The sequence below is a fragment of the Lactuca sativa genome, chromosome 3 (genome assembly GCF_002870075.4).
Source record: "Lactuca sativa cultivar Salinas chromosome 3, Lsat_Salinas_v11, whole genome shotgun sequence".
Classification (NCBI taxonomy): Eukaryota; Viridiplantae; Streptophyta; class Magnoliopsida; order Asterales; family Asteraceae; genus Lactuca; species Lactuca sativa.
In genome coordinates, this window is record NC_056625.2 from 44,016,262 (window position 1) to 44,027,111 (window position 10,850).

Below are 10,850 nucleotides of genomic sequence, written 5' to 3' on the forward strand. Positions count from 1 at the left end.
TGATGTGATTGGTGAGCGGCCAATGACATTGGATTGGATACAATCAAAGTAATAATGCATTAAAGAGATAAAAGGAATGATCGAACCTTGACCACAAGAGATGTGGTGTGGCGTGATGGGATTACACAACACTGACTGGTCTGATACTCCTTTCTCCTCATGAAGCATGATTTGATCGATGCGATGCAATGTAGTTGTTGATAATGTGATATAGGGCAGGGCTGCTAATGACGTTATGCAGAGCTAGGCTGCTACTAATGTTATATAGAGCCAAGATGCTATGTGACAATGGTGTCAATAAGATGTTGGTCCAGGGTAGCTAGGAAGTACGACCTCTCCATACCGTTTCTGAGATTTTTATTTGGCACAAATGTTGTACCAAGATTCGAAGTTCGTAAAGCAACTGCAATGCACTCGATTCATGATTCCTACCTCATAGTCACGCCTGGAAGTGTCCACATAAACACCTTTGAGGAAAACATGTATGCTCCGGCAATGGGGGATGAGATCCACGGCTAGCACTGGGTAGCAAGTTGTATTTCTATGCCCATGGGGAAACTTTGGGTGACTGGTAAGCAGTGTATATTTCAGAGTCCCTGCAATGCTTTACTGGCCAAGCTTTGCTCCGCGAGCTTGCCGTCGGTACGTTCTGAGTGTCATGGCACTGGAGTGGTTATCTTGAAAAGACAACATACTCATGTTTGATAGTTAGTATGTTTTCTTGAAATCATAGACAGATTAATATTGCAACCGCCTCAAAGCGTTTTGTGGGGTAGTAGCAGTAGTGACATCCTACTCTTCCCCCCTCTTTTTTGAAAAATCGAGTGTTCCGAGCTGCAATGTTTATTTTGAAAGTGTATTTTATTGAGCTGGGATGCTTGCCTACGAGGGTCATGGTGATGCGGCTGCTTCTCGCCTTAAGTTTTCTTGTTTGGCGGGGTATTAAGATTCAAAGAATTCTCTCTTTTTGCTGGGTAAGAGTTTGGGTGCTTGAAACCTTGGGTCTATCAACATGCCAAGTTGAGGCAAGACGTTTCTCAATACCTTGGGCCTATACGCTCGCTAGGTTGAATGACACTCAAAACCTTGGGTCCATCGACCCGCTAGGTTGAGGCGACAGATAACTCGAAACCTTAGGCCCGTCGGCTCGCTAGGTTTAGTGGCGATTGAAACCTTGGGTCCGTTAACCTGCCAGGTTGAGGCGATAGATTACTCGAAACCTTGGGCCTTTCGGCTTGCTAGGTTGAGTGGCGCTCAAAACCTTGGGTCCATCGACCTGCCAGGTTGAAGGTAGAGGTTAGGGAAATGTTATGAGCCTTTGAAGCCTATGTTTGTATGGAAAGGTTATGAGTCTTTAAAGCCTATAGTTGTGTCCTTGAATCGATTTCGCTTAGGTGGTGTGGATGATCGATCCTAGTTACCGCTTGGTAAATGCGCACAACCTCTTATTCGGATGATATCAAGCTTGAATGGTAGAGAACTTCTGGATTGTTCTTGAGGGGTCCACCTCTCTATTGGGTAGGCTATACTTTTTCACAAATGTAGGCCTAGCCTTGAGGCTAGCTCTTGGGTTATGCTTAGCCGGATTCATCCAGTGGTGCATGGTAATGCAGGACTTATATTATGCAGCTTAACGGAACTGTCCGGGATTAGCAGACTATGATCGCTGGAGATGTTACATGAAAGAGCACTTCATGGAGAGGATCAGGCTTATCATTCGGCGATCGTGAATGCTTTTGCATGAGATAGCGTGGCATGGAAATAGATCGGCCATGATTGCGAGCCTTTAAGCCTTGTTTGTGGAGCATGCCATGACGGTGGGGTTAGGCTGAGAAGCCAAGTGACTCAAGTCCAGGGTTGTGAACCTTTGGCAGGATTGGGCGTAGAAGCCTACAATCTATATGTCTGGTCTGGGTAGTTAATTCGAGCTGAAGTGTAATGGTACCTTATCTTTTGTTGCATTATCAACCGTGGTGACGATTGTTGCGAGACCACTTAGAGATGGGAAGTAGGCTACAAGCGAGGGGTGATCGCTAAGAGTTGGGTTGCGAGGTTATTGTCTGGAGTTGGACCACGGGCCTGCTAACGGAGATGGTGTTGATAAGATACTAAACCAAGGTAGCTAAGAAGCGTGACCTTGCCGTATAGCCTTTGAGGCTATTATTTGATGCGACTGTTGTGTTGAGCTTTGAGGTTAGTAAGTGCAGTGTGCTCAGTCCATGACTCCCGCCTCCTAGTCACATCAGGAAGCTGTCTATAGAAACACCGTTGTGGAAAACATGTCGGCTCCAGCGAGGGGGATGAGATCCACATCCAACGCCAGGTAGCGGGTTATATTTCTATGCCCAGGGGGAAACTTAGAGTGATTGGTCTGTAGTGTATGCTCCATGAGTCCGTAGCGAATGGTTTGTAAACTGATATTTGCTCCGTAGGTCCGCTACCAGAGCGCTCTTAGCACTGTGGCACTGGAGAGGTCATCTCAAAGGACAACACAATCGAATTTGATCATTAGTGTGTTTTTATTAAATTATAAAATAATTGATTTTCTGCCGAGGTTATTTTAAAATGCTCCACGAGTAGTAGTAGTGAACTACTCTTTCCCATTTTTTCTTAAAAAAAATCAGGCCGCTTGGGTTGTAACGTATATTTTGAATACGCATTTTGTCGGGCGGAATCACAGCACACGTGCGCGACTAATTTTCGTATTGTAAGGTTGGCTTGTTTTGGTGTTGAGCTAGCCCATTAAAAATCCGAATTAATGGGAGCCCAAATGGAAATGCTTAGTCCATTTGTGATAGGAGGGGGCCCAAAATGGGAATGGCAACTCAAGTTGTAACTCCTCTTTTTTTTTGAAAGTTTTAAGTGGTCCGGACTATCGTATATATATATTTTGTAAATGGGTTTTGTTGAACGGAATCACAACATTCGGGCGCTGAGGATCTAATTCTTGTCTTATGAAAATGGGCTTTTTTATTGTTGACATAATCCAGTAATGTGAGGAATAATATGGTAGAAACCCAATAATGTGAAAAGCTTAAGAGAAGCCCAAGATTTCATAGTTGCAACCCACTAGTAATAGGGTGAACCTAAAGTTATTATGGAGAGGCCCAATTTTTAATTCATTTTCAATTATCATATTTTTGTTTCCGTGTATGTGTGGAACAAAATGGGTAGCAAGGATAGTAATCTGTGCGGCCCACTTTCTATCTTCTCAATTTTGAAGGATCTCCCTGTCGTATCCCCTCCTCTTTCTCACAATCTGTCACACAGATGCCCCAAAAGAGTATGAAACATCAGCGATCCGCTACGGGGTTGCCTCGCCGGAGGGAAGGTGGCGTCGGCGACTGCTACTGAACCTATAGGAGATTGTTGTAGGCGATTGAGGATGAGACAGTGGAGTGTGCGCATGACCGGATGAGGATCTTGGTGACTCCGACGGTAGCTCTGGTTGTGGTTGATGGAGTAACAACAGTCGGTCGGATGTGCTCTAGCTTCTGTTCCCAACAGTGAATCTACAAACAGAGGGCGACGGTCGACGTTGCTTCATTGGAGATTCTTTGTCATCCAGCTTGAGGCGACTGGTAATGGGTTCGTTAAGTTCTAGGGAACTGCCATTGGCCTGCTGGAGACAAATGATGGATGTTCAACCAACAATCAAGGAGCGGTGATGCTGTGGCACAAGTTTCTGGCGATAAATCGAGAAACAAGGGCCGATTATCGTTGCCGGGAAGCGGTGGTAACTGCCAGGATCATTTCTTCGGAGTTGGAGATGAGCAACGGTGGTTTGAATGTCCATGTCGGCGATTGAAGATGAGTTTTTGATGAGGTTATCATATTCCATCGGGAGATGTGCAAGAACTCGACCAGAATAATCACTTTAAATAGGTCGTGGCCGTCGGTGACCTTATAGCTTCGGTTTTCGGTGGCAAGCATGACGTAGGAGTTTGGTAGTCTCTACCTGTGGCGACGGTGGAGGTCGTCGTTGTTGGTTGATAATTTATTCGACAGTGGCGAAAGAGCAACTGGTGACGACTGGTAGTGTGTAGCTCCGACCGCTAGCGTTGATGGAGAACATGGTGGTTTCCGGTTGCATCGATTTTTCAGAGACTGATGTTGACTGGCGGAGCTTCTTCGTCAGAGCTGTTCTCCAATTGGCCTATGGTCATCTCGATTGAGAAAAAAGAAAAAGACTAGGTGGGTCCCGCTGAGGAAGTCCTAGTCTTTTATGTTGACTTTTACCTTGTGGGACCTAGTTTACATCGATGTTGCCATTTAATGTTGTTGTTGATGTTTTTTTATGCACGTGGTGCACATGCCCCTCTTTTTTTCTTTTTTCTTTTTCTTTTTTCTTTTTTTTGTCTGTTGAAATGAGACAAGAATAACAACCCTTATACTTTTTTTATTTTTTTTTACGATTTCTTCTAAACAGTAAATTATAAATAGATAAGGTAACTCACTACTAGAAAAAACATCCTTTTACGACGTGCAATTAATGACACACACTGATAGAGGACACACATTTATGCGTGCCCTAAAAATGAATGTCAGTTTTCCAAAATTTGAAGGATAGAGGACACACATTTGTGCGTGCCCTAAAAATAGTGTCAAACAAAACAAAATTAAAAACACGGAGGACACTTATTTTAAGTGTGTGCCTTCCGCGATCATCTGATGTATTTGAAACAAAACTGAAACTGTAAGCCCAAATCTTAGTGAGTTCCGCCAAAATACCAATACACTGCAACTAACACATATACAAATAACAACATGTATTAGGTCTACAACTTTACCGAATGGATTACCCCTAGGCCCACAGTGTGAGTCTGGATTGCCTTCTGGGCCCACAACTCACATCTGTATTGCCACCGAGCCCATAGTACGAGTCTCGTATGCCCTACCCGACCCTTAACTTGTATCTGGCATGCCCCGCCTGGTCCTCAGCTCATATCTAGAATACTCTAGGGTTTGTTGGCTACCACAAGGAGTAGTACAAACTCAACCCAACCCACATAATATGTCGACATATAACATAACTAATGCACATACAAATAATCAGGTAATAACACCGGTAGTCCTATAGATCTACCTACTGGCATAGCATCTAGCACACATAACTAACTCATACTCAACATAATACCACTGCTAGGATATCATATCCAATGGTCCTGCATTGGTGCCTTAGACCCCTTAGTATAGTGAGGACAACTCACCTAACAAATGTCGATCTCAACTGATGAACTGAACTCCGGAATCGTTGTCTCACCACAAATCCCGAACTATCCAAAATAATGAATATTAAGTCAATAAATGGGAATACTAATCTTGACTAAGAATCCACATAGTCCATTTCGTCTTTTTCTCTAATTTGGGCCAAGGCCCAATATCAAATTCACTATTTAAAAGTCCACACATATAAGCCCATTAATGACCTAATTTTCCAAATTGGGCCCCACTCCATAATTGGGCCTTGTTCTAGAGCCCATTACCAAAAGTGGCCCAAAACATCATTTCTTAGAAAGTCCAGCAAGGCCCATGCCAAACCGGCCCAAGAGTGGCCCAACCCCGAAGCCCAAAATATCAAAAGCCCAATAGAGGGCATATGCGGGGCGTACTCCTATGGTACGCTAGGCGTACTTCCATTTGCGTTGACCACCATCGGGGTGGTTGGCCCAGTACACTGAGCATACAGAAACTACGCGAGGCGTACGTGAGGTTTTGCCAAAACTCTAATAAGTGCTTAATGGCTTAAGCACTTAAGCCTAAACTTCATATACATTGACCACATATTCCTAAGAATCATAAAGTCTCGAACTTTATCACTTTGGACGTCCAGAAAGTTCTTAACACTTGGTATTAATCCATTAAGACCTTCCTACTCCATGCATAAGACACATTTAGCTATTGGGACATCATTTTTTTTATCACTTAGGACCTCTTCAAGACTCTAGAAGGACAGTTTATTTTGTCCAAATCATAATATGCACCAACTTGGGACTTTTGGGACAAGAAATGGTTCCTTAAAGCTAAAATGGAAATATCTATGACATACATGCATAAAGTTTGAAGCTTTATATCTTCTGGAGCTTCTAGGGCATCAAACAACTTCAGATCTACTAGCTTGTTCTCCATCTCCAACTCCTTGATGTAACACCTTCTTCTCCAACTACTCAAAATAAACACTATAAGCTCACACACTCAAGGAAATGATTAGGGTTTGGGGAAAACGGCTCTAAACAGTGGAGGCTGAGGTAAAGGACGGTTATGAGCTCATAAGGTTGTTTATATTGAACTCAAACCCTAAATATTAGGGTTTCCACCTGACGTGAGTACGCCCAACGTACACAAGTGTACGCCCAGCATACTAGGGCACGCCTAGTACGCTCAGCGTACCCTATGTATGCTTAGCATACTCTCTTGATCCCAAAGTTTCAACTTTAGCCCTTAGGCTTCTCATAGGTCGAGTCCTTTAACCCCCAGGGACTACAAATGACAAAATAATAAGAGAAGAGAGGATTCGGAAATAACTGCAAAATCTCGGGATGTTACATTATCTCTCGTAAAATCGCACAGAGCCATTCTCCCCCCCTCTCTCTCTCTCTAAACCTAGACACAACCACTAGCCATTCACGACAATGTCTTCTTCCCCTTTCCTTCTTCCTTGCTCTATATTTTTGACCTTCGTCGGAGCTATCTTCTTCTCCCCCGCCGCCACCAACAAACCACAACCTTATTCATCCCCCTAAAAACTAGACTAATTTTTCACCTCTCATAATCTCTCTCATAACACTTAGGTTTTTTACGATGAAAAAAATCGCTCTACTGTTGACTCTCTTGTTTATGTATTGTTATGGTCTTCTCAAATTAGAGTTTCCTCGAGTGAGCTCACATTCAATTATATGACTTGCCTCTCCTCTTCTCTACAGACCTAATTACGACATCTGTATGTACGAATCGCTCTACTGTTGACTCAAATTTCTCCAATTTCTTTTGAATTTTTAGATTGTTAAGTAGAACGTGAAGGAAGTAAAGATTACTCAGCATGATTTGTCATGATTTTTTGTTCTGCTTACAATCCCTAGGTCCGATTTCAAGAAATACCTCATTCTATTCAATGAAATAGGTCTGATTCTTCTCTTCTGGTTGCACTAAGGTATGTCGTGCTTACCATTATTCATCTACTTTCTTTCCTTCCACAACAGCTATTACCTGTAACTAAACTAGCTCGGGCATAGTTGATGAATAGTGGAAATAATGGTATGAGGTATAACGGTAAATTCCATTTAAACCCATTTGATCAAATGTCTATTTGAAGTTGTAACTTTGTTGGTTATAATATTGTGATTATCGAGTCCTTATTTGGAGTTATTATTGATTTACCTCTCCTACTTGAATATGAAGTTACTTCCATGGCTTGACAAAGTTATAATGTTTGCTTAATTTGTATTCATATTAAAGTATATCGGGTTTGCTAAGATTGCTCCCCTGTAAATCGCACCTTGAAAACAAAATAAAGAACAATATTAGAAATTATGCAAAGGGTATTTTAGGTTATATGATTAGAGAGTACCATGTATTCACAACACATTAAGTGAAGCTCCAAAAGTTACAGCATGGAACCTTTCTAGAAGGCCCTTGGACGAAAATCATATGGGCTTCCCATAGATTTCGTCCAATTCCCTTCCTAAAAGGAATCCATAGCCCACAATGCAATTATCTTATAATTACAATAGCAGTCCCCAAAGTTTAATTAATCCCTTTTAGCCACATAATTAATTTCTTAATTAATTCGTGTCTAATATTAATTAAACTATGTGATTTATCCTTTAATATATTATTCATATAATATATTAATAAATCATAATTAATCTCTTTCTCCACAAATCATCCTATCAAGTTGTTTTGGCGAAGGCAACCCAAAAGGACCATGCACAACCGGATCAAATACTTACCAAATATAGTTACAGGCTTGGACACTAATCCAACAGTCTCCTACTTGGATAAGTCTAGTAACTATAAATGCAAGGATTATCTGATTAGCAATCGTAGCTCTCAAAAGCCGTTGTTAACTCTGATCTTATCAGAAGCGTGTCCTTTAGATAAGGGATCATATATTCCTCCATTCTAGATATCGTATAGACATGAGACATGGATTATAATCATCCTCTCAGTTTATGTGTTGTTTCCCGATTTTCGATTTATGACGACTGACAACAGACTACAATTGAACACATCAACTTAGTCCCGGCCTGGTCAAGAGCTTAGGGTGCCATCACTAAATCATCGAGGGGCCCACAAATATCGCTTTTATCCCACTTTGGGTAAAAGGAACAGATAAACTTCGACCCAATGTTCGCTTGTACTCACTCACCGAATCACACACAACAATACGTTTTATAACACCAAGTTACTGGTGCGTTTACATATTATCAATGTGTAACCGACTCGCAAGATACAACTCACACATCTTGGTTTCAAGAATATAAGATATTATTGTCTCACCAAGCACACATGATAAAATCCATGAAGCGATCCAAATGAGCGAGGGTTTAATCCAATACTCTAATCTTATAGCAGCACTCATGAACTATGAAACAAACTTGTGCTATGTCTAAATGCTTTAGACAATCTACATACGGATTCATGACAGTCTTCATTCATTCCTACTTCCAAAGAACGAGCGACCGTGGAGGGTTTGAATAATCTTATTATTCGGGAAGTCAAAACATGCAAAGTGAAACACAAGAATAATACTAATACTATATGGCCTTAAACCTTCGAGTATAAATAAAACAATTTTATTTAATCACCATATTGATTACTCATTATTTGTTGTTTCGGGTAATCAACTTCTTACTTGAATTATAACAACAATTTTCCCATGCTCTTAACATGCACACTATTTTTCCTATGGCCTTTTTTTCTTTGTGAAATAGATCAAATGAACACATTTCCAATGATGCTCATTTCACAATTCCTAATCTTAATCAATTAGTGTAAGAATACAAATTCTCGCCACTACTAGAATATGTTAAATTCTAACATTTTATGCAACGGTCCTTTCGTAATATCACAGCGCCAAAGTCACCAAGACTTTGCCAATGAAATTACAAAGTTCTTTATTGGAAATTGTTACAAGACAATTCCATAGTCATAAAGTCTCCCATTCAAAGTACATTTCTTTGAACATCCTTCTTGCATAGAAGTTTCTAATCTAGACATAGATTCTTAACGTCCAACTCCCAATAAGGAAATATTTCCATATTTGACATATGAAAACTCACTCCAAATAGAATCTTATCTATTCATAATAATGTCAATATGGTCCATCCATGACTATACTTCCAACTGTCCACAAGCGATGAATCCTTGGCTAACCTTAGATTGTCCTTGATAGTTGTTTAATTATTTTAGTCAAATCCGGTTCTATTCCCTTTTTCCCTCTAAATGCCCTAGGCATTTGGAAAATTTTAGAAAGATCGAATATTACAGCATATGCAATCGATCCTATACCTGAAGCGTGTGGGATACGATTCATAATGAAAAACATGATACTTTACCAATTTCTTGCTATAATATTGCCATAATATTTCTATTTGTTGTGTTCTCAAAATTCAAACTATGAAGAGGGATGCCATAATCATAATCGTACTTTGAGAATGCAATTAATAAATATGTCCTTGATTAAATTCAATTAAAATTTCTCGATCTAAGCTTTTAGATTGGAAACGAAGTATAACATTTTCTCCCTTAATTATAGCAAAAACAACTTTTCAACCCCTGCAACTTTGCAAAGTGAAACTTTTGTTTTTCTATAATTAATATTGCCAACTTGCAATAATAATCATGCTCCCACTAACATGATGATTATATCCATTCCAACATAACATTTATGCTCCCACTAGCTTTGAGACGTATTCAGAAAACAGTTGGACTTCTAGAAGGAAATACTTATTCACTTCTAAAGTTCATATTTCCAATACGATGTGCTTCGATAAGCCTTTATCTAAGCTTCTCAAACTCATACACCTTTCCTCAAACAGCTCACATGTGTGTCTAAACTAATTCAGAACTTATATTACTAAGTCCCAAATGTTCAGACCAATTTCCAAATCTCACAATTCGAACTATGAAGAGGGATGCCGTAATCATAATCGAATTTGAGAATGCAATTTACATAATCGCTACCTTCTTAAAATCTCTCTTAGTGAAAGCGTTTCCTCGCAATCATTTTCATGAAGGAGAGAAACCTTATGACATTTAGATTTTATGGTGCATGTGTTCCTATCCATGCAAATTTGTCATAACCATAATCATAAGATAATGTTTGTGACAAATCCAAGCTCTTATGGACAGAACTTGTTCATTCTTAATTTCTTTCCATCAAGGGTCCTACCATTGCTTCCAAGTTATTGAGCAGCTCACCCCTACCTTTCAATTTACTTTCTATTGATTAAGGTGCCTTGCCCCTATGCAACCTACTGAGAACTCGTAGAACTCATATGCATAATCAACTCAACTTGATTGGCACAGAAACAAGAATATGTTAACACGATAGGTTACAATCCTCAAGTCGTGTGCTAGGGTTTAATAAGTTTACTTCTTGATTTGTTCTTGAAACTTTTCAAGATCTTTAGACTCCCACTGACCTCTTGACATATTAGATTCTCTTATCAAGAAACATTTCTTGACAAAAACAAATATCCAAGAGTTAGTGTGTGTCTAAATCAAGACAAAAACTACACGCAATTTGGTACTAGTGGGTCTTTGTCTTATTCAAGACATCACAACTTACCAAATGTGCAAGTGTAAGAACATTCCTACTTAAGATTATGTCACTCAAGTCACAATCT